The sequence below is a fragment of the Piliocolobus tephrosceles genome, chromosome 8 (assembly GCF_002776525.5).
Source record: "Piliocolobus tephrosceles isolate RC106 chromosome 8, ASM277652v3, whole genome shotgun sequence".
Classification (NCBI taxonomy): Eukaryota; Metazoa; Chordata; class Mammalia; order Primates; family Cercopithecidae; genus Piliocolobus; species Piliocolobus tephrosceles.
The window spans coordinates 21,047,527-21,072,609 of record NC_045441.1 but is presented as its reverse complement, the minus strand read 5'-3'; the positions used below and the strand labels follow the sequence as shown (position 1 = coordinate 21,072,609).

General features: G+C 41.9%; 1 long non-coding RNA gene across 1 annotated transcript; it reads right to left on the bottom strand.

Annotated features, from left to right (window-relative positions):
• Positions 1-6,742: 6,742 nt before the first annotated feature.
• On the bottom strand, positions 6,743-23,111 carry LOC111523621. Its single transcript, XR_002725564.1, has 4 exons — positions 20,745-23,111; positions 19,350-19,419; positions 16,930-16,991; positions 6,743-6,816 (listed from the first exon to the last, which is right to left on the bottom strand). It is a non-coding gene; the product is annotated as an uncharacterized LOC111523621 (long non-coding RNA).
• Between the last annotated feature and the right edge of the window lie 1,972 nt (positions 23,112-25,083).

The window sequence follows — 25,083 nt, the reverse complement described above, 5'->3', positions numbered from 1 at the left end:
ACAAATTGAAGGTTTGTGGCAACCTGGCATCGGGCATGTCTATTGGTGCCATTTTTCCAACAGCATGTGTTCATTTTGGTAATTCTTACAATAATTCAAACTTTTTTATTATTATATTTGTTATGGTGAACTATGATCAGTGATTTTTTCTTTTTCTTTCTTTCTTTTTTTTTTTTTTTTTTTTTTTTACGGAATTTTGCTCTTTTTGCCCAGGCTGGAGTGCAATGGCGTGATCTCAGCTTGCTGCAACCTCTGCCTCCTGGGCTCAAGCGATTCTCCTGCCTCAGCCTCCCAAGTTGCTGAGATTACAGGCATGCGCCACCACGCCCAGCTAGTTTTGTATTTTTAGTAGAGACGGGGTTTCTCCATGTTGGTCAGGCTGATCTCAAACTCCCGACCTCCAGTGATCCACCCACCTCAGCCTCCCAAAGTGCTGGGATTACAGGCATGAGCCACTGCGCTCGGCCAATTAGTGATTTTTGATGTTACTTTTTTATTGTTTTGGGGAGTCATATAAGATGGAGAACTAATAAATGTATGTGTTCTAACTGCTCCCCTGACTGGCTGTTCCCCTATCTCTCCCTTACCTTGGCCCTCCCTACTTCCTGAGACACAACAATATTGAAATTAGGACAATTAATAATCGTACAATGGCCTTCAAATATTCAAGTGAAGAAAGAGGAGCACATCTAATTTTCATTTTTCTTTTTCTTTTTCTTTTTTTGAGATGGAGTCTTGTTCTGAGGCCCAGGCTGTATGTAGTGCAGTGGTGCAATCTCGGCTCACTGCAACCTCCACCTCTCAGGTTCAAGCAATTCTCCTGTCTCAGCCTCCCAAGTAGCTGGGACTATAGGCATGTGCCACCACACCCAGCTAATTTTTGTATTTTTAGTAGAGACAGGGTTTCACCATGTTGGCCAGGCTGGTCTCAAACTCCTGACCTCAAGTGATCCACCCACCTTGGCCTCCCCAAATGTTGGGATTACAGGTATAAGCCACCATGCCCCACCACATCTCTCACTATCAATCAAAAGGGAGAAATTATTAAGCTTAGTGGGAGGCACGTGGGAGGCCAAGATGGGCTGAAAGCAAGGCCTCTTGCACAAAACAGTTGGCCAAGTCGTGAATGCAAAGAAAAAGTTCTTGAAGGAAATTAAAAGTGCTACTCCAGTGAACACATGAATGATAAGAAAGCAAAAGAGTCTTATTGTTGATATAGAGAAAGTTTGAGTGATCTGGATAGAAAATCAAGCCAGTTGCAATATTCCCCTAAGCCAATGCCTTGTGCAGAGTCAGGCCCTATCTCTCTTCAATTCTTTGAAGAGAGAGAGAAGTGAGAAAGTTGCAGAAGAAAAGGTGGAAGCTAGCAGAGGTTGGTTCATGAGGTTTAAGGAAAGAAGTTGCCTCCATGACATAGAAATGCAAGGTAAAGTAGCAAATGCTGATGTAGAAATTGCAGCAAGTTATCCAGAAGACCTAGCCCAAGATAACTGATGAAGGTGGCTACACTAAACAACAGATTGTCAGTGTAGATAAAACAGCCTTCTATTGAAAGAAGATGCCATCTAGAACTTTTATAGCTAGAAAAGAGAACTCTAGCTCTGGCTTCAAGTCAGCATTCAAAGGACAGGCTGACTCTTTTGTTATGGGTTAATGCAGCTGGTGACTTTAAATTAAAGCCAGTGTTCACTCACTATTACAAAAATCCCAAGACCCTTAAGAATTATCCTAAATCTACTCTGTCTGTGCTCTAGAAATGGAATGACACAGTCTGGATGATAGCACATCTGTTTACAGCATGGATTAGTGAATAGTTTATGCCCCCTGTTGAGACTTATAGCTCAGAAAAAAAAAAGATTCCTTGCAAAACATGACCGCTCATTGGTGATGTACCTAGTCACCCAAAAGCTCTGATGGAGATGTGCAGAGAGATTAATATTATTTTCCTGCCTGCTCACACAACATCCATTCTGCAATCTATGGATCAAGGAGTAATTTTGGTTTTTAAATATTATTATATAAGAAATACATTTTATACAATTATAGCTACCATAGGTAGTGATTCCTTTGATGGATTTGGATAAATTGAAAATCTTCTAGAAAGGATTCACCATTCTAGATGCCATTAAGAACATTTTTGATTCATGGGAGGAGGCCAAAATATCAACATCAAGAGGGGTTTGGAAGAAGTTGATTCCAACCCTCATGGATGACTTTGAGGAGTTCAAGACTTTAGTGGAAGAAGTCACCTCGGATATAGTGGAAATAGCAAAATAACTAGAATTATAAGTGGAGTCTGGAGATGTGACTGGATTGCTGCAGTCTCATGACCAAACTTAAATGAATGAGGAGTTGCTTCTTATAGATGAGCAAAGAAAGTGGTTTCTTGAGATGGAATCTACTCCTGGTGAACATGCTGTAAACATTGTTGGAATTACAACAAAAAATTTAGAATGCTACGTCAACTTAGTTGATAAAGCAGTGGCAGGGTTGGAGAGGATTGACTCCCAATTTTGAAAGAAGTTCTAATGTGGGTAAGCAAAATGCTATCAAATAGCATTGCATGCTACAGAGAAATATTTTGTGAAAGAGTTCATCAATAAGTCCATTATTGTCTTATTTTAAGAAATTGCCACAGTCACCTCAACCTTCAGCACCACCACTCTGATCAGTCAACAGCCGTCAAAAGAGGCAAGACCTTCCACCAGCAAAAAGATTAAGATGCGCTGAAGGCTCAGATTGTTAGCATTTTTAGCAATAGAGTACTTTTAAACTTTTAAACTAAAGCATATCTATTTTAGACATAATGCTATTGCACACTTAAAAGACTACAGTATAGTGTAAACATAATTTTTATATGCACTGGAAAACCAAAAAAAGTGTGTGACCTGCTTTATTATAATATTCACTTTGTTGTGATGGTCTGGAATCAAACCTGCAGTGTCTCTGAGGTATGCCTGTACTTAATGTCATCCCTAACTGTGACAGTGCCTCTTGGGCAAGTTTATCTTTGAGGTTATTTTGGACCATGGAAGGTCACAAAGAGTGAAGTGTATAAAGGATTCCCTGAGAAAAGAGGGCTGGAACTTGAGGCAAGGTGGCAGGAGGAAGAGGAGAGAATACAGCTAAAAATACTTAGTACGGTGTCCCTAACTAATTGGTGAAACTAGGCCAAGGTTGGCAAAACTTTTGTAGGAGAGTTAAGTCTGAAGGATGGGTTAGTGGCTCCCTGGAGTCCTGATCTGGAAGAATTTCTGCAGTCACAGACAGCCTCAGCAGTGATACCTGCAATGACTGATTACTGATGTCTGCCAGGGGCCCAGGAAGGGTGTGTGTGGCATATTTGTCAGCCACGGTCTGGTGGACATGTGGCTACATTTTGAACTTTTTGGCCTTTTGCTGATCTTTATTTTCAGAAACACACATCAGTATTTCTTTTCTCATGCATATTCATGGATATCTACTCGCTGCTCAAATAAGAGATTTATAGTAGTTTAGGCAGAATCTCTCCGAGGTGTCTGAGCTAATGACCAGTAAACACCACTCACCATATGTCTCTAGAAACTATGAGCAGGGAAGTCTCTACAAGTTGGTCATCCCTGTGTAGTCACTTTTTCTCTTTGCAACAGATATCCAATACATAGGTTCTCCCATGCCTTGGAAACAACTGTCACCCTCAAATCCTCTGGAGTGGATCATGACTGTGGCACGATCTGTGACATTCATTCTGGGCTTCTCACAGAAGACATGACAGAGTGATATGAACTGTGACTGTGCCGTCACCAGCACTTTTAGGTATAACTGAGCTCTCTGGAAATATCTGCACTACTTGAGGGAGTTGGTGTCCCCAGCTGTGTCCTGCTGCATGATGTCAAATGCTAGAGGCAGACCATTTGCCTCGCTCCCTTATTGCTACACTGCCTGGCTCTTCGCTATTTTTATAAAAAATCAAGTTTTCCTTAAATATCAAAGAATTTTGGCCAGGCATGGTGGCTCACACCCATAATCCCAGCACTTTGGGAGACTGAGGCGGGTGGATCACTTGAGGTCAGGAGTTTGAGACCAGCCTGGCCAACATGGTGAAAGCCCGTCTCTACTAAAAATACAAAAATTAGCTGGGCACACGCCTGTACTCCCAGCTACTTGGGAGTCTGAGGCAAGAGAATCGCTTGAACACGGGAGGCACAGGTTGCAGTGAGCCAAGATTGTGCCACTGCACTCCAGCCTGAGTGACAGAGCAAGACTCCATCTCAAAAAAAAAAAAAAAAGGAATTTTATCTTCAGGGAGCCCCTGTTTTAGTCTGCTTGGCCTGCTATACCAAAATACCGTAGACTAGGTGGATAAAACAACAGAAATGTGTATCTTTATAGTTCCGGAGGCTGAGAAGTCTGAGATCAAGATGCTGACTGATTCAGTTCCTGGTGAGGGCCAACATCACAGCCTCTAGACATAGACAGCTGCCTTCTAGCTGTGTCCTCACTTGGTGGGAAGACAGCAAGCTGAAGTCTCAAGAACACTGATCCCGTCATGGGGGCCTCCCTCAAGACCTCAGCTAAACCTAATAATCTTCCAGAGGCCCACCTCCCAACACCATCACATTGGGGGTGAGGGCTTCCACCTAGAAATGTGAGGGGGTCACAAACACTTAGTCTGTAACACCCTCCTTTCTGCAAGGTGTGTTTTCATTAGAAAACATCAATCCTTAATAATATAGCCAAGTTTTTTTTAACACTAAAGAGTTTGGCTGGGTGCCGTGGCTCACGCCTGTAATCCCAGCACTTTGGGAGGCCAAGGTGGACGGATCACAAGGTCAGGAGATCGAGACCATCCTGGCTAACATGGTGAAACCATGTCTCCACTAAAAATACAAAAAATTAGCCAGGCATGGTGGTGGGCGCCTGTAGTCCCAGCTACTTGGGAGGCTGAGGCAGGAGAATGGCGTAAACTTGGGAGGTGGAGGTTGCAGTGAGCCAAGATCACACCATTGCACTCCAGCCTGGGTGACAGAGCAAGACTCCACCTAAAAAAAAGAGTTTGATCTGACGTTTTGTGCTTTGGGTTTTAGCGGGGTTGGTGTGCTTGTGCTACTGGGTTGAGAGAATAGAGAGCTTTAAGAATTATTAACATTTAGCAAAATAATGATGTTTTCAGTTTTAAAAAGAATAATAAGTGGTTCGATTCCTATTGCTAATTGTAGAAAACATCATGGTAGAACTGCGTGGGGAAATACAGAGGAAACTGCAGTGGGTTGGGGAGGAGGACCGTTTTGAACTGCTTTTTGTTAAAGTGAACTGACAATTCTGCTTGTTGAGTTGTTAATACAATGTTGAAATTCAGGTGCTGTATCTGATTTCAATTCCTGACTCCTCCACTTAGTAGCACCGTGACTCTGGGCAAGTTACTGAATCTCTCTAAGTCTCAGCTTTGTCATTTCTAAAATGAAAGTAATAATAGTTCCTACTCCATGAGACTCAATGAGAAGATTCAATGAGGAGCTGGGAGTGGTGGCGCTCGCCTGTAATCCCAGCACTTTGGGAGGCTGAGGCAGGAGGATCGCTGGAGCCCAGGAGGTGGATGCTACAGTGAGCCATGTTCACGTCACTGCACTCCAGCCTGGGTGATAGAGGACCCTGCCTCAGAAAAAAAAAGAAAAAAAGATTCAATGAGAATGTATGCAAAGTAATTCAGGATTGTGTCTGGAACATGGTAAATGCTCATTAGATGTTAGCTATTATTATTATTATTATTATTATTATTAGCAGCAGCAGCATGGTGGGAAAGATACAGCACTAGGAAGGCAGAGTCCTTTCCCCAGTTACTGAGGTACGTTGACAACAACAATAATAATAACAACAATAGTAGCAACACTTTTATTACTAAGCTCTTAACATGAATTTACAACTGCCCTGTGAGGTAAGTATTATTACTATTATAATCATCCCTTACTTATAACTGAGGAAATTGAGTCACAGAAAGATTAAATAACTTGCCCAAAGTAACAAGGCCAATGACCAGCAAGGCCAGGGCTTGAATCCAGACAGCCTGTTCCAGAGCTGACATGTTGAATTACCATGATATGATGCTTTTTTTGGTCTATACAGTTAGGGCCATGGCTGGAGGCAATGTGTAGACCCAGTAATCTGCTGGGATCCCTCCACGTCTTGGATCCTTGGGAATGTCCCTGAGTTTGGATCTACTGTTATGCTCTATATCAGACAATGAAAAACACAGTTCTAAATCCTTATCTTGGGAAACTCTTATAACATTTGGCTTAGTGAAGTCAAATGGTACAAAATTCCAAAGTAAAAGGCACATGGTATAAAGTCTTTACTTAGTTCATCATCCAGCCATCTAGTTCCCTTGCCCGGAGATAGCAAATGTTAGCTAATGGATCAACTTTGAGCAAATTGTTAACCCAAACCTTACCTCTTTATCATCCAAGACAAACACTGCTTCCATGCCCCACCTCCCGTCTCTGCTCTGACTTCCTGGCTGGAGACAGAATTCCCAATAAAGGAGAGAAACAGAAGTAGTTTCTCTCCAGTGCCAGCCTCACCTTCCCTTCCCCTCTCTTTATGTCTCCCCTCCCCTACCACTCCTGGGTCTTTCTTTCCCAACTCAAACTATCACCATGTTACACTACACTAAAGGTATCCTCAGGAGAAGGTTGGGGACATCTGCTTTAACTTCCACAACTCCTTTGCTACAAGGACTATCATTCTGGGTTTATCACCAATTAACATACCACTCACGCTGTGAAGTATAAGGGCTGGTGTGGCTGGACCACCAAAGAAGATTCATTCGCTGTAATATTCCTAAACACAGAAAGAAAAAAAAAAATAGGATTTTCTTTCTCTAAGTATTTTAGTACTAAACCTTGTAGCTACATATGTATAGGAACAGGGAAATATCAGGACATGCTATTGATATCATTTGTAAAACCCCAAAATAATAGCAACAACAAACTAAGCATGAACACATTGACTAGCAGATTAAACTGTTAACAGTGAATATGTTACCTACCAACTATTTTAACTTTTAATAAGAAGCATGAATTTCATTTATATATATATTATATATATACATATATAATAATCATATATAATATATATATATGATTTTCAGATCTCAGATCTTTTCTCCCCTTTTTATTGTGGTAAAATAACATATGCTTTACCATTTTAACTATTTTTAGTTAGTTGTTTGTTTTTAATAGAGATGGGGTCTCACTATGTTGTCCAGGCTGGTCTCAACCTCCTGGACCCAAGCAATCCTCCCGCCTTGGCCTCCCAAAGTGTTGAGATTATAGGCATGAGCCACTGCACCCAGCCTCAACTATTTTTAAGTCTACGATTCAGTGACATTAAGTATATTCACAATGTTGTGCAATAGTCACCACTATCCATTTCCAGAAATTTTCATCATCCCAAATAGAACTCTGTACCCATGAAATAATAACTCCCCATTCCTCCCTCCCCAAGTGCCTTACAACCTTGATTCTACTTTCTGTCTCTATGGATTTGTCTGTTCTACAAGCAGCATCATGTAATATTTGCTCTTCAGTGTCTGGTTTATTTCACCAAGCACAGTGTCTTCAATGTTCACCAATGTTGTGATATATATTAAAATCACATACATCCTTTTGTATGCAATAGAATTTTTGTTCCTTTTAAAGGCTGAATGATATCCAATTTTATGTATATACTACATTTTAAAAATCCATTCATTTGTTGGTTGGATTGTTACCACCCTTTAGCTATTGAGAATAGTGTTGCTATGAAATGGGTGTAGGAGTATCTGTTTGAATCCCTGCTTTCAATTCTTTTGGGCATACACCCAGAAGAGCAATTGCTAGATTCTATGCTTTATCTATGTTTAACTTTTTGAGGAAACACCATACTGTTTTCCATAGCAGCTGCACCATTTTACATTCCCACCAGCAATGGACCAGGGTCCTAATTTCTACTCATCATCATCAATCCTTTTTTTAAAACAATAGTTATCCTAATGGGTGTGAATCTCATTTTTTATCCCTCACCCCCCTTTTCCCCTGAGTCCCCAAAGTCCATTGTATCATTCTTTTGCCTGTGCATCATCATAGCTTAGCTCCCACTTATGAGTGAGAACATACGATATTTGGTTTTCCATTCTTGAGTAACTTCACTTAGAATAATGTTCTCCAGGCCAGGTACGGTGGCTCAGGCCTGTAATCCCAGCACTTTGGGAGGTTGAGGTGGGCGGATCAAGAGGTCAGGAGATCAAGACCATCCTGGCCAACATGGTGAAACCCCATCTCTACTAAAATGCAAAAATTTAGCCAGGTGTGGTGGCGTGTGCTTGTAATCCCAGCTACTTGGAAGGCTGAGGCAGGGGAATCACTTGAACCCGGGAGACAGAGGTTGCAGCGAGCTGAGATCGCACCACTGCACTCCAGCCTGGTCACAGAGCAAGACTCTGTCTAAAAAATAAATAAATAAAAAATAAAGATCTCCAATTCCATCCAGGATCCAGTTTGTTGCAAATGCCATTGTTTAATTCCTTTTTATGGCTGAGTAGTATTCCATGGTGTGCGTATGTGTATATGTGTATATATATGTGTGTGTGTGTGTATCACATTTTCTTTATTCGCTTGTCGATTGATGGGCATTTGGGCTGGTTCCATATTTTTGCAATTGTGAATTGTGCTGCTATAAACATGTGTGTGCAAGTATCTTTTTTATATAATGACTTCTTTTCCACTGGGTAGATAGCCAGTAGTAGGATTGCTGGATCAAATGGTAGATCTATTTTTAGTTTTTAAAGGAAACTCCACACTGTTTTCCATAGTGGTTGTACTAGTTTACGTTCCCACCAACAATGTTAAAGTGTTCCCTTGTTAGCACATCCATGCCAACATCTATTATTTTTTTATTTTTATTTTTATTTTTATTATGGCCATGTGAGTTTCTTTTTTTTTTTCTGAGACAGAGTCTCACTCTGTCACCAGGCTGGAGTGTAATGGCACGATCTCGGCTCACTGCAATCTCCGCCTCCCAGGTTCAAGTGATTCCCCTGCCTCAGGCTGCGGAGTAGCTGGGATTACAGGCACACACCACCACGCCTGGCTAATTTTTTACATTTTAGTAGAGATGGGGTTTCACCATGTTGCCCAGAATGGTCTCAATCTCTGATCTCGTGATCCGCCTGCTTTGGCCTCCCAAAGTGTTGGGATTATAGGCATGACTCACCGTGCCTGGCCTCATATTTTTTGTAAAAGGTGTGATGGTTAATTGTGCCACCTTGACTGAGCCATGGGGTGGCTAGCTGTTTGGTCAAACACTATTGTAGGTATACATGAGGGAACATCTTAAGTCCTGGGCTTCTACAGAGACAGTTTCTATTAATTGTTTTTTTCCTGTATATTGCCCATACTCCTGTTTCTTTGAATGTCTTGTAATTTTTTGTTGAAAATTGCACATTTAAAATGCTATAATGTGGCAACTGCGGAAATTAGATTCTCACCCTTCCCCAGGGCTTGTCATAGTTGCTGTCAGTTATTGCTTGTTTAGTGACTTTTCTGACATAGTCTGTAAAGTCTGTATTCTTTGTCATATTTGGTTGGTGAAGTCTCTGTATAGTTAGTTTAGTGGTCAGGTAGCGATTGGATACAGATTTCCTTAAATACCAGGGACCAGTGAGTTTCCCAGTTTTTGCAAAGGGGCTCTGTGAGTAAATTGGGGCTAGCTTTCGACACTCAGCCAGGGCCTTGACAATTCTGTTTGAGCCTTCACTGCCTGCCTGCACACAGCTTCAAGGATATGTTGCACAGAGGTGAGAACTTAGGGCCTTCTCAGGTCTTTCCTAAGCATCCACACAACCCTGGGCTCGTGCACAGCCCTCTGCAGGCATATGGCCTTCTAGCTTCTTAGGAATATGTCGAGTTCCTACAGACATCTCATTCCCTGGTTTTTCCTTGAAAGCTTTTTGGTTAGCCTATTGTTTGTCAGCTAGTATCCACTACTTCAAGCACCTTGAAATTAAATAGTTGCCTCCAAATGTTCTCAATAAATGTCCCCAGGAAGAAGGGTTTTTGCAGCAGGTGATCTTCAGGTCAAGTCAAATAAAGACTGGATTGCAATCAATGTCTTCCTGGGAACTCCCGAGAGGGCAAATCCTGACAGATGTGTGGGAATGAGGTTTTGAAGGAACTCTATCTGACACTACCGTGCGTCCTCCAGTGGCTGCCAGGCTATTGGCTTTTACTGTAATTGTGGACTGTTGATTTTCAAGGCTACCACAGAGCTGGAGGAGATGGGTGATGGGAACAGGGCAAGTTAAGCTTGCTGCTCGTACTGAGATTCAACCATTTTTCTGGAATAAACACTCCCTGGATTGCTGCAAGCCTTGGGTTAATTTACAGAGTTCTGAAAAAGTTGATTCTCACTATTTTTGCTGGTTTTCTCACTGCTTTCCTGGAGGAGAGAAGTTTTGGAGATACTTACATTTTTGCCAACAATATCCTAATGAAGTGTTAATGGAGAAAGAGAGTGAGTTGTGTGAAAAAGCAGTGCTGGAGTTACTGTCAGAGGTGGAGTCATTTCAAGTGATGACAGGGCCCAGGGTAAGGCCAGGGGAAAGGACACCTGAAATGGAGTGCAAGCGAAGGTCACTGCTGCGGGAAGGGGCAGGCAATGGATGTTCAGGCCAGACTGATGGGAGGGTGTCCACATGGAGGCTGAAATCCTCCAGGACCAGGACACTACTTGATGGGAGGAGACTGAACCAGGTGCGTAAGTCCTCCCTGACTGCAGGAGTGACCTGAGATTGATGGATGGTGGCAGTGTCAGTGCTGGGAAATGAAAGTTGTCACATGCATAGCCAGTATGGAAAACAGTGGCAGAGATATTCTGAAGACTGAAGAGGAACAATAAATTTCAAAAGATAATTATGATATGTAACTAGATATCTTACACCAAGAAGGGAGAATTTTTGTCAATTTAACTAAAGTGGTCTACCAGTAGGGAGGATTGTTGTCAATTTAATTAATATGGCCTACCAGTAGAAAAATTTCTTAGTGCCAACAAACTGTTTTCACTCATCTCTCCATAAATCAGGAGGTGAAGGCAAGAACTGCAGCCCTTGATAGATGCATCTTCTTGTGGTTCACCCTCTGTCTTCATTCTTGTTCATCTTTTTTTTCTTTTGAGACAGGGTCTTGTTCTGTTGCCCAAGCTGGAGTGCAGTGGCATGATCTCGGCTCACTGCAGCCTTGATCTCCACAGCTCAAGTGATCCTCCCACCTCAGCCTCCTGAGTAGGTAGGACTACAGGTGCTTACCACCATGCCTGACTAATTTTTTTTTTTTTACATTTTGTAGAGACAGGGTCTCACTGCATTGCCAGACTGGTCTCGAACTCTGGGCTCAAGTGATCCTCCCATCCTGGCCTTCCAAAATGCTGAGATTACAGGTGTGAGCCACCACACCCAGTCTCTCTTCATTCTTTAAGGGAGTCTCCTTTCTCTGAGCTTATATTACCTGTTTTATCTCTGAGTTTACATCACGTTAGGGACCACAAGTCCCTGTTGCTGGAGATGACCCGCCATAAGGATCAAATGGGTGACCTGCATTTAGGCCAAGGTTAGTGAAGGACTAGAGAATCCCAAAGAGCCACACACTGCGTTTATTTTTGGAAAGCCATGTTTTCTGCAGGCTCCGAGGGTACTGATTTAGTCATCTTTGGTCTTACACACAGAATCATAAGTATTCATTATGTAAAATTCTTTTAATCAATCTTTTCACAATGTATAATAGCTGTGATCATAAAATTCTAAGCTATAGCAGCCTACAACAGTAATGTGTAAAAAGCACTATACACTGAAATGTCCTAACTGGGCCGTCGCCAAGTTATGTCTGAATACAAACCAAGACATCAAGATTTGGGGCTGGAAAACACACTCTCAATGTAATTGCTTAAAGCCACCATCACTTGGATTCAACTCTCATGACTGTGAAAAGCACTTGCAGTTCAGCTCTCAAGACTATGAAAGCAGAACCCAGGGGACCCAGGGTGGATTCAGCTGCCTTTTCTCTAATTTTCCAACCACATGTTCACACAAGACCTAGCGATAAACAGCATGAGGAAAATCAAGCAGGGAAACTTTGCCTCCCCATCAAATTGCTGTAACTCCCTCTCCTGCCTGTCGCTATTAACCTCTGGAAAGAGAGGCCTGTAATTGCCATCTAGTACTCATTCCCATGCAGTCTGCAACATGCAGTGGCCTGGCTTCCATCTCCACCACTCAAAAAAGATCAACACTGATGGATGCTGTGCTCAAGAATGATGCCAATCTTCATCATTCCCTACCTGTTTGCTACTTTTGACAGCGTCGAATGACTGACCTTCATCCCCAAAACTTTCCCCTTCTTTCACCCTCTTGGATACCTCTCTCTATTTTTCCTCCTACAACTCTGACTCCACCTCTTCCTTCCCTGGCTCCTCTTCCTCCAGCAGCTCCTTGCCATTTCCTCTAAGTCCATCCTAGGTTTCATACTGTCTCCCTCTGTACCATCTATCCCTCAGTAATTTGAGCAACTTCCACCTAACGACCTAATCTACATGTTCAATCCACACCTGTGAGCTCTACGCCTCCTGTTCCAATTGCCTACTGGATGCTGACATAGATAGTTAGCAAATATCTCCAGTTCAACATGCCTCAAATTATACAAACTGTTTCCCTAAAAGCTGTTTCTCTTGTCTTCCCAGCCACATGGCACCCAGGCTGGAAGCGCGGAGTCATCATTAGCTATTCTCCCTCTCTCTCTGTCTCCACGTTCAGTCTATTTCTTACAAAACCATTCCTCTATCTCTCTCCTCTTCATTCCCACTGCCTTCCTAGCTGTCTCCTTGACTGCAGGAGCTTCCTCTTTTTTCCAGTCCACATTGCTGCCAGAATTCCCTCTACAATAAACAAATTTGATGAGTGTTAGTCCTTAGAGGTTTCCCAAAGCTAGGGTGATTGTATGCCTCTGTTGGCCTAGAACAGTGCTGTTTTCTGCTGACTGTTCAGTTATTCTATCTGGGTAGCATGCCCATTAACTCTCAAAAGTGGCCCATTTGGATGATGAATTATGTGATCATCCTATCACAGAGCAACAGGTTAAAATCCAAACTCTTTAACCTGGTGTACAATCTGTCCCCAAGATAACTTTCTATTGCCATCTTTCTTCCATCCTGTTTAACTGCCATTCCCCAAACACGCCAGGCTGTTTCCCAGCTCACTGTCATTGTCCATGCTGTTCTCTCTTCCTAAACACCGTTCCCGCATTTGCCACTTCTCAACTCCTCCTTAACCTTCACCGCCCAGCCAAGGTAGCACCTCATATGTGAAACAGCATATCCTGTCTGCCCCATTCCCATCTGTCAAGAGCCTCCCCTCCGTCCCCTGCTCCCCAATGATCCTGTAGCGATTTGTTCAACTCTCTTGTCACGTATTCTACTTTGAATCTGGTACAACACCTGGCACATTGCAGGTCCTCAAAATATTCTGAAGGAGAGGCTTTCAAGAAGCATGAAGCCAGGAGGGTTTTTTTTCCCCCGGTTGTCTCTGATTAGAATTAAAAGCTTTTATTTTCCATATGGGACTTGCTTGAGAAAATCCAACATGTCAGAGCCAAGTCTATTTCTTCATCTGTAGAGTAATAAGGAGAATAATTGCTGCTGCCAAAAGCTACCCATGTGAACTCAATAAGATAATAAAAACAAGCCCTGCTGTTGAAGTAGAATGTATTGAAATAGAGAGTGAGATGAGCCTCCCATCCTCCGTCATCTATCCCTACAATCTGCAGCCTGTGTGGTGTGGGGGCAGGAGAAGATTCCGAGAACTGGCAGATGGTTAGATAGAAAATGTACCTATCGGAGGGAACAATGATTTATCCCAATACAAATGAAACTAATTTGAGAAATAACCACTTACTGAGCATGCACATGGATCAAATATTGTGCTAAGAATTTTACGTGTAGCTTATCTTTCCAATTTTGTAAGGAGATTGATGGATATTATGATTCCCCATTTTACAGTGGAGGAGACTGGAGCTCAGAGAGGTTAAGCAACTTGTTGATATAGTTTGGCTCTGTGTTTCCACCCAAATCTCATGTTGAACTGTGATCCCCAATGTTGGGGGAGAGACCTGGTGGGAGGTGATTGGATCATGGGGGTGGATTTCCCCCTTGCTTTTCTCGTGATAGCGAGTGAGTTCTCACAAGATCTGGTTGTTTGAAAGCGTGTAGCACCTACCCCTTTGCTCTCTCTTCCTCCTGCTCCTACGACGTAACACATGCCGGCTTCCACTTCACCTTCTGCCATGATTGTAAGTTTCCTGAGGCCTTCCCGGCCATGCCTCCTGTACAGCCCGCAGAGCTGTGAGTCAATTAACCCTCCTTTTTATAAATTACTCAGTCTCAGGTAGCTCTTTACAGCAGTGTGAGAACGGACTAATACACTTACCAACAGCACAAAGCTAGTAAGTGGTGGAATTGGGATATGTAATAATAATGCTAGTAACTCACATGTGCATACCAGGGTGTCTGTGGTGTGCTGCTCAGTTCTCACACCCACCCTATATATTATGTTATATCTCCATCATCAGATGGAGGCAATGTTAAATAACTAGCCCAAGGTCACATCACTAGGAAGAAAGGGTGCCAGGCAATTTACTCCAGTAATCTTTTTTTTTTTTTTTGAGGCGGAGTCTCGCTCTGTTGCCCAGGCTGGAGCACAGTGGCCGGATCTCAGCTCACTGCAAGCTCTGCCTCCCGGGTTCACGCCATTCTCCTGCCTCAGCCTCCGGAGTAGCTGGGACTACAGGCGCCTGCCACCTCGTCCGGCTAGTTTTTTAATATTTTTTAGTAGAGACGGGGTTTCATCGTGTTAGCCAGGATGGTCTCGATCTCCTGACCTCGTGATCCGCTCATCTCGGCCTCCCAAAGTGCTGGGATTATAGGCTTGAGCCACCGCGCCCGGCCTACTCCAGTAATCTTATGCCTGGTCACTACCCTCGCTTTCCTCCAGGTCTGTCTGACTTTGCTATCTCAGCTCTTTTTATGTTGCCAGAGAATCCATCAGATGGCTCTTCCCTCCTTTCTCAAGATGTGGCCAGCAGACTGTCAGCATCAACATCGCCTGGAAGCACATTAGAAAGAATCTTGTGCCCCTACTCCAGGCCTAGGGAGGCAGTATCTGCATTTCTACAAGATCCCAAGGACCTGGTCTAAATCAGTCATTTTCAATCTCATCTGCGTATTAGACTTCCGTTGGGGAGCTTTAAAGAATCTGATGCTGGCTGGGCACGGTAGTTCATGCGTGTAATCCCAGCACTTTAGGAGGCCAAGGCCAGGGAATCACTTGAGACCAGGAGTTTCAGACCAGCCTGGGCAACATGGCAAAACCTTGTCTCTACTAAAAATACAAAAATTAGCTGGGCGTGGTGGCACACACCTGAAGTCCCAGCTACTCGGGAGGCTGAGGCAGGAGAATCGCTTGAACCCGGGAGGCAGAGGTTGCAGTGCATTGAGATTGTACCACTGCACCCCAGTCTGGGGGACAGAGTGAGACTCCTTCCCCCGTCCCCTGCCAAAACAAAAGAATGTGATGCCTGGACACCACTGACAGTGCTTCTGCTTTAATTGTTCAGGTACGGTTTGGGTATTGGGCTTTTTAAAAGCTTCCCAGGGGATTCTGATGCGAAGTCAGGTTGTGAACCACTCCCTTAAGCAAATACACTGTTGTTTGCCTCCTTCCTTCATTCATTCAAGTGCACCCTGGCACAATTTGCTGGGGAGATGGACGATTACAATATAGTATCATAAGCAGTAGGTCAGCACCATCCCAAAGGCCAGGGGTGCCCAGAGGAAGGCCTGATGCCAAGTCAGATTGCCTGGAGATACCAGATGAGACCTCAGGCTCAAGGACAAAGAGGAGCTCTTGGATTTGTTGAGTGCTGTGTTGAGCAGGGTGGGAGAAGGGAGAGTTCTATGCTCATTACCAAAGTGAAATTCATAGAATTTTAAGCTATCATAGATTATAGAGATTGTCTAACGAATCTAACGGTTTTCAAACCTTTTTTTTCTTTTTTTCTTGAGACGGAGTCTCACTCTGTCGCCCAGGCTGGAGTGCAGTGGCACCATCTCGGCTCACTGCAACCTGTATCCTGGGTTCAAGCAATTCTCCTGTCTCAGCCTCCCAAGTAGCTGAGGTTACAGCTGTGTATCACCATGATCAGCTAATTTTTGTATTTTTAGTAGAGACGGGATTTCACTATGTTGGCCAGGCTGGCCTCGAACTCCTGACCTCAGGTGATCTGCCTGCCTCGGCCTCCCAAAGTGCTGGGATTACAGACATGAGCCACCACACCCAGCCAACTTTTTAAAAAACTATAACCTACATTAGGAGAAATATTCTGTCTCAGCTCAGAATATATATAAAGTTTCATAAAACAATGTTTAGCTTCACTAAATTCCATGCATTTTGATATTTTTATTTATTTATTTTGTATAGATGAGGCCTTACTATGTTGGCCAGGTTGGTCTCCAACTTTTGACCTTGAGCCATTCTCCCACCTCAGCCTCCCAAAACACTGGAATTACAAGCATGAGTCACTGCATCCAGCCTACTTTAATATTTTCTAGTTATTTCAATACTATTCTTTTTCATTAGAAAGAAGAAAATACTGGTCATGTTTAGCTGGATTCATTTTCCGCTACACTAACAGGTCACAGTGGGCAGTTTGAAAGACCTGGACCTTATCCCTTCAATGTTTCACTGAGGAAACAATGACCCAGAATAACTACATGGCATGGCCTGAGAGAGTAAAGAAAAGTGTGTCCAAGTTCCAGTGTAAAGGACTGGTGTTAGAGACGAAAAAAACCTGTATGGCAGTGGTTGGTGGATACCTCAGAGGGACTTGCCTTCCGGAGAAATCCTACTCATTTTTCTGGGAAGTGAAGATACAGTCCTGTAGAGAGGGCAAGATGGCAAATTAATAAATGAGGCATCTGGGTAATTTCTAGGCCCACTGGATATATCAGTATTACCGAATGAAAATTGTCAGTTTAGCTAGGGTTTGGGCCCTATTAGAACCACCTGGGGCCTTTGTCTAGTATATACGGGACTTCCAGCCATTCTGATGTGCACCCTTCCTCTTCAAGAGCCTAAGTTTCTGCTGACAACAAGCCTTATCGAGGTTCGAGCTTATGGGGGTATATCCTATCTCTCCAGTATGTTGGGGCAGGCAGGGAAAACAAAGGTGAGAACTGCTGATCTCTTGAGCAACAGTTTCCAACATTTTAGATTTCACAGGTCAGTAAAAATTCGAGAACAGTTTAGGAATCAATATCGGGGTGCCAATATTTCTTTGTCCCAAAAAAGGAAATCTACATTTAAAAAGGAAGAAACAAAAAACCAAATACTCCCCAAATCTATGGCCATCTACAACTATCATAAGGGTAGGAAGAATCTAATCTTAGACTAAAGATAGTCTTGTGCATGAAACATATTTAACTTTTTATAGATAACAAAGCTACTGCACTGTCCTAATTTTTCTTATTTTACTATGAACACTTTATTACAGACTGGTGGTGGTCTGTAGACCAGTGCCTGGAATTATTGCTCCAACAGATATAAACTTCTTCCTGAGGCTATTCATTCTTCCAGTGTGGAAATTTGTATTCTTTATGTCTTGACTGACATGGAAGACAATTATTTTAAATCATAAAAATATCCATTAAGTCATCTGGAAAATTATACACAAGCCATTAGCTAGATTACATTAAATCTAAAAAACAAGACAGTTCTTATCATTTAGTTTCTCAAGCCATCACCATTTCAAATTTGGCCATAGATGGCTATCATTCTAGTATTGAGCACTGAAGGTAACAGGCACTTGCTTCATTCTTTCCTCTGCGTGATGACTGAGTTTCTCAAAGTCCTAGAGAAGCTGGCCTCACTTTCCAAAACTCTCATTCCTCTCAAGTTCATATGTGTCAAGCTAAGTAAATTTTCTGCATGGTGGGACTTATTTATTTATTTTTAAGTGTTCATCCTATTTGTGAGCTCCAGAAGAAATTTTTTTTACTACTGAAATTCATGAGTTATTATAAAATAAATATATATGAACATTTAATTCAGTATAAAAATCCTGCTGTATTAAAATGAAAACCTAATTGTAGCTGTGATTCTCTTTATTAATATTGGTCTAGACAGTATTTTTCACTTTTTCACCCCATCATTAGTAGTTGTGGGGGGGGAGTGTCAAGAAACAGAGCAAGATTTATTGTTAGTATGCCATCTGTTAAAAACTGTACTGGAGAAACCAGACACGTGTACCTCTAAACGTATTGAAATGCTACGTTTTAACAAAGAAATCCTAGGTCATTTCTAATGCCTCTTCGAATGTCAATGAATTACTATTTCAATTGATTACAAACTCTAAAAAGTAAAAACTCATTATTTTCAAACCCTTTGAATTGCTGTTTGTACAGATCAGGCCTGGAGTGCCTTCCTAAAAGTTATCTTCCCCTTTTTTGCTTGCTTCACAGAAGCAACTGAATTCTCTCACTGTTTTTGTCTCTCTCATATATTTCTGAGAGTCAAAACTGCCTTACGAGGTTTTTTGTTTTTTGTTTTTGTCCTTTCTTTGCTAAATCTGTATGTTTTTAGTGCAGCACATTTTGTTTTCTCATCTGTATGATTTGCTTGAAGGTTTTGATATTTACATGTTATAAAAGAAAATGTCCAAAGTGTATGAAAAACACATTCCTTGTAAAATCTCATTATTTCCTAATGTTTAGGTCTGTTTATTTCAATGTGGAGGTTGTAGAAGTTTTTTGGCATTAGTATTCTAAAGAGTTTAGTATTTGTTCATGTGTACATTTTGCCTATGAGAATGATGTGAAACTGTATCTGCACCCAATCATTTGATCAGTCCTGCAGAAGCTTCTTCCATTCCTACTGTTACTGATGCTGTCCAGCCTTCACTACTTTTTTAATTGAGGTAAAATAGACGTAACACAAAATTTACCATTTTAACCAATTTTAAATGGTTTAGTGGCATTAAGTACATTCACATTGTTGTGCAGCCCCCTCATTTTTTGTACCTGGGTTACTGAAACAACCTTAAAAATGCAGTCTTGCTTCTAATTGTGCCGTCATTAAGGAAGGAACTAGAAATTGTATCTCTGCTGACTTATTTTCATTGGAAGAAAAATGGAAAGACAGAAGAAGCATTCTTTGTCATTTCTTCTGTACCTTAGACTTCTGAGTTGCCGAAAATGAAATGCAGACAATGTTCTCAGGGCAAAAAAAGGACAAGTACCTGCTGTACTGGTTCCATCCCCTGCTGCAGATCATTCCTTGCTCAGGAGACTTCGGCCCAAGCATTTGTTCTGAGAACACATAGAAAATAAAAAAAATTATTTGGCATTAAATGGTCTGGCCACTGGAAGCACAGAGAAGCTTTCAGAAGTAAATTCTATAGCTTTAAAATGTGCTGAAATGATCATTTCAAAAACTAAAAGGCAAAACTCTTAGATGGCCAAACTAAGTTTGTAAGTGAAAATAAAGAAGCCTGAACTGCTTTGGCCCCCACCAGGGCAGCTGAAATTGGTTGGTGTGCACTGAGTCTTCAGTCCTCTTGAGGGGCAGTAAAGTAGGTGCATCAGAATTGAGGAGCCCACTGCTGCAAATAGCTGTGGTTGGAGCCTTTGGCAGTGCAGTTTTGTATCACTAGATGTCAGTGTGGACTTTCCCAACCTCCACCTTCTTGCCTTTGCAGGAGGTGGACTAGACATCACCTGGGGGCCTTCCTCAAGTTCTGGCAAACATAAGGCTATTTTCAGAACTGTAATTTCACCAAATATTTTGTCCACCTACATATATTGACTTTTAAGAGTTCTAGAAAACACAAACAGAAACTTTGAACCAAAGGTTGTTCTTTTTAATGCTGTGCCCTTCTAATCTCAATGCTTACATTTGGAAGCCTGCTTACAAGGATGTTCCAAGGCCAGCGATGGAAAGTTCCATGTAGGGTCTTTTAACAGCAGCATGGCCAGATACCTGCAGGCCTAGCTTCAAGAAAGTGTGGCTCCTTACACTACCAGGGCTCAGGAGTAGGGGCAGGAAGTCAAGAAGAAGTATATTAGGGCCAGATGTGGTGGCTCAGGCCTGTAATCCCAGCACTACATGAGGCTGAGGCGGGTGGATCACCAGAGGTCAGGAGTTTGAGACCAGTCTGGCCCACATGGCAAAACCCTGTCTGTATTAAAAACACAAAAATTAGCTGCACGTGGTGGCGCACACCTGTAATCCCAGCTACTTGGGAGGCTGAGGCAGAATTTCGTAAACCTGGGAGGCAGAGGTTGCAGTGAGCCAAGATCAGGCCACTGCACTCCAGCCTAGGTGACAGAGCAAGACTCTGTCTCAAAAAAAAAAAAAAAAAAAGAAAAAAAAAAAAAAAAAAAAAAAAAAAAAAAAAAAAAAAAAAAAAAGAGAAAAGTATATGTGATTAGCCACATAGTGGCCACATTTATCAGGTTTTTTACCGAAGTAGTTTGTAATCAGCTGCCTTCTGAAACCTTAAAGAATAGTCTTTGTATTAATTTTCCCATTGCTGATGTAACAAATTACCATAAATTCAGTGACTTAAAACAACACAAATTTATCTTACTGTTCTAGAGGTCAGACGTCTGAAATGGGACTCAAGTGGACTCACCTAAAATTGAGGTGTCAGGAGGGCTGTGTTCTTCTTGGAGTCTTGGGGAGAATCCATCTCCTTGTCTTTTCCAGCTTCTAGAGGTCACCTGCATCCCTTGGCTGGTGGCCCTCTTCAGGCTTCAAAACCAACAATAGCGTTGAGGGTTTCTTTGAATCACTCTGACCCTGCCTCCCTCTTTTACTTTTAAGGAACCTTGTAAGCACTCTGGGACCACACAGACCACCCAGGACTAGCTCCCTATCTCAAGATCCTGAGTTTATTGACAACTGCAATGTCTCTTTTGCTCCTTGAGGTAACATATTCAGAGGTTCGAGGGATGAGGACATGGACATTTCCGGGTGGGTGGAGTTGGCACTTTTCTGCCTACTACAGTCATTACTTTTAAAGTAATATATGATGCAATTTTTCAGGTGATGAATTTTTTAACAGACTAATTCAGTGTCACAAACAACTGTTTCTATTGGAGACTATGTTGGAAAATAACAAGGGCTACATTTCCTTCGCTTATGGAGTGATAACAATGAAAATTAATTTGCCACACCCAGCATTCGTATTTGGTCACCTTCCAACTGAACTGAGCACTAACTCCACTCCTTCGTTGACCCCTGTGCTCAGGGTGTCCATTCCCAGAACAGCACTGAGCAGGCACAGGGTGAACACATACAGAGAGAGCTGGAGACATGATTCCCACACCAAGAAGCACTGAACAAAGTGAAATCCAGTGCACTGAGGGACCAGACTAGGGTAACCTAGTGCATACCCCTGTGCAAATTCAACATACAGCTGGAGGCCTAAAGCCAAGAGAACCTAACCCCATGCCTTGCCATAACTACAAGGCTGGTTTTGTTCTGCCTATGTAAAGCTGAATTCAGCTCCCTTTCTGGATGAATTTCAACTTCTTAGCTCAGTACACCAGGCCGGTTACATGCAGCTTTCCAGCCTATTCTCTCACCCTCTCACCTGTTACTCTTCATTCCAGCTATAATTAACTGCTTGAAGTTCTTCAGCTACTCAAAGCTCTCTCTTGCTTCATGCTCCCTCAGCCTGGAATGCCTATGGGTGCTGAAGCCAGAAGTCTCTCAAGACTCAGCCCAGCATCCCTTCTCGAACTACATCTTTGTCCTTCACCAGTCCCCATCCCTTCAGTCAGCTCCAGTATGCCTTTACCACATGGTACTCTGATCATTTCTTCATTTCTATCTAAGTCCCTTGACTAGAAGCTATAAGGTTTTTGAAGCTATATGGTGTTTGATTTAACTTTACATGCCCAGATGCTCAGCCACTTTATTTAAAGAATGAAGATATCTCCAGTGTGGGTCCTAAGGTATTCTGATGTTTCCCTGCACTAGGAATGACCCAGCTCAGGGCTATGTTCCAAAACCTACCCCGTTTAGACTTGTATCCCTAGAGTTCAGCCAGAGCCCAGCTAGCTTCTGGGAAACAGAGGGTGGGGTAAATTGACCAGAAGCTCTTGTTGCTCTATCTCCTCATGGTAGAGGAAAGGCAGTCCCGCAACTATGACCTTACCCTTTCCAACCTGGCCTAACTTGGGGGCATAGATCATTCAATAGCAACTCAAAGGGAATTGGCCCCCTAAGGCACAAACTTGCCCTGGCTGAACAGTGGGAAGGACAGCCAACTTCACACACCAACTTAAGGTGGTGAAGACAGTCTGTTAAGTCAGTAGTAATTCCGGACATGCATTAATCACTGCTGCCTGCCCTTAGCGAGCCATAGCTGTTACTCAAAGTCTCTTGCATATAGAATGTCTTCAGGCTCTCTAGAAGCGGGCACTGTGGGGAGTTAAAAATAAAGCAGAAATAGAGTTCCTGTACTTGGGAGGCTTAAACAATCTAGTCCTAAAATGTAGGGCTTGCCTGTATGGGGGCTTTTGGCTATCTTTGAGGGAGGAAGTGGTAAGAGAAAATGTCTCATAATACATTTTAATCATACATGGGCAACAATCATTCACGTACAGTATTCATGATTTAAGCAAGTGACAGGAGGCAGTTTGGAGGGTGCATCTGCATTGGAGGAGGGACCACATGCATTATGTAGCAGAGAGCTATTTTTTCTCCAAGCTAGTCTTCACTTCTGTAGGCTGGGAAAATCCCCTCGGTACCGACCCCATGATACATTTTTCCACTAAATTTTATGTCTTTTTAACAGTATGTCCCCAGTAAAGATCTTGGATTCCTTTCAAAACACTATGTATGGAATCTGAGAGTTTCCTTTATAATGGAGTAAAAGCATCATGGGTTGTGGTTGGTTGGTATTAAGAGATTTTAAATAAGGGCTCTTAAAGATAAAAAAAATGTTTGAAAGCCCAAGTGAATTAATTGAGAATAGAACACGATATAAATATTTAAGCTCTTACTAATACTACATACCATTTTGGTAAGCAAAAATTAAGTTATTTTTATTAGCAGGTGCTGACATTGTATCTCAAGCTGTTTTTAGAAAGCAGAATGATTCTGGAATCTATGTTAAACATAGCCATAGGGCTTCGGTCATCGATTAATCAACATGAAATGCTTTTGTGACACATTTAAGCCTATTTAGGACCCAAAGACTCTTTAGCCAAAGTGTTAACTGCCCTGTGAAATCAAAAGAAAAAAATGTTTAAGGGTTTAAATATTGGAGATTTCAAATAGGTAGTGTCTGATATCTTAATGATAATTTCCTTTCAAATTTCATCTATCTAGCTATCTATGGGTATGTATACACACACACACACCCACACATCCATCCATCCCATGGTGGAAAGATATAGATTTGTCATCATGACATATACTATCATCATTATAGCAGTGATGTAAATACTTATTAGTAAACTACTGCTAATTATCACCAATACATCCTTATGCATCAATAATGTATTAAAATTTCACAAAATGGTAAAATCATTTCCAGTGAGTGTTAGTATATATTGAACTGTAAAATGTCACAACCTACTGCAGATAATATGGAAATTATTACAATCTGCTAGGAATAATAACATTGAGATTAAAATTTGTTTCTCTATTAACGCATTTCAAAGTACTCTCAAATAGAGACTGAATCTTTTGAGAATCATAACCACTCGGTGAGACTGGTATTACTATGATTATCCGTGTTTTACAGAAGAAACAGGTTTAGCCAGGTTAAGTGGCTTGCCCTAAATCCCACAGCCAGTGTTAGACAAAGCCAGGGCCTAACCCCAGCTTGAGCTCAACCACTTCATGGCATGTACTTTTAATCCTGTCATGATTGGCTCTTGTCTTTTGCTTCTCATTAAAAAACCAATGCAAGTAGAGGGGAGGGATGACAAAATTTTGTTAAAGACATTACATAAACTTTTGATGTTTTCTGAACAATTACCCAACAATGTGATTCCTAAATACTACAAACTAAGCTTTTGAATTTAAGATGTAAGTTTCTAATCACCACTAAGATCTTGGACAGTGTATGTAGGATGTATTAACACATATGTAGGATGTATTAAGATTCATTTTAATGTTTAGATGGTCCATTTGTTTCTTTAAAAAGTAAAATAATAGGAAAATAGGCCTATTTAAAAATAGGTAATTATACATATAGTCCTATTTTGGTAGAGATGAGGTAGTGTATGAACACTTACTTGAAAAAAACAAAAAACAAAAAAAAAAAAAACCAAAGCCATAACCATCTCTTAAATCCTATAACAAGGGGAAAAGTGGGATGGCAAAACCTTAGCAAAATGTGTAGGGCTAGTGCTGGCTGCAGGACAGCCCTGTACAGAGGCTGTGGTCCCTGAGAGGACTAATAGGTGTCACTATGCAAATTTGCTGGCCCACACATCAAAGGTCTGATCCAGCAGAGTTTTAAAAGAGAAACCAAGAGAGGAAAGAGGAACGCAAAGGAGAGTAAGGGAATACAAAGGGAAGAGGCTCGCCCCAACTAAACTTCAAACTAGACAACAACAAACTGATTGGTCAGGCATTTTTATTGAAAGCCCAGAAGTAGCTTACCTGTTCCAGTGTGGGTTTGTGGCCAATAATTTTGTCAATGTGAAGTGCTTTAACAATATCTAATTTTGCACCCCCAAAGCCTTTGGTCAACATATCATTGAACAGCATCAGGAGGAATATAGTGTATTTTGAAACCTTCAAATTTGAAACATTTTAAAGAGCTGGGCTCTCGTCTCTTCATAAGGTCATGAAGGCATTAAAACAACAGTTCTGATTGTAGAGGAAAGCGCCATTTAGACCAGTGCTTCTCCAAACAAGAGTCTGAAGTCTGATGGCAGCAACATCACTGCGCAGTTTGTTAGGATGCAAATTCTCCAGGCCCAACCCTGAGCTATGGAATGAGAATC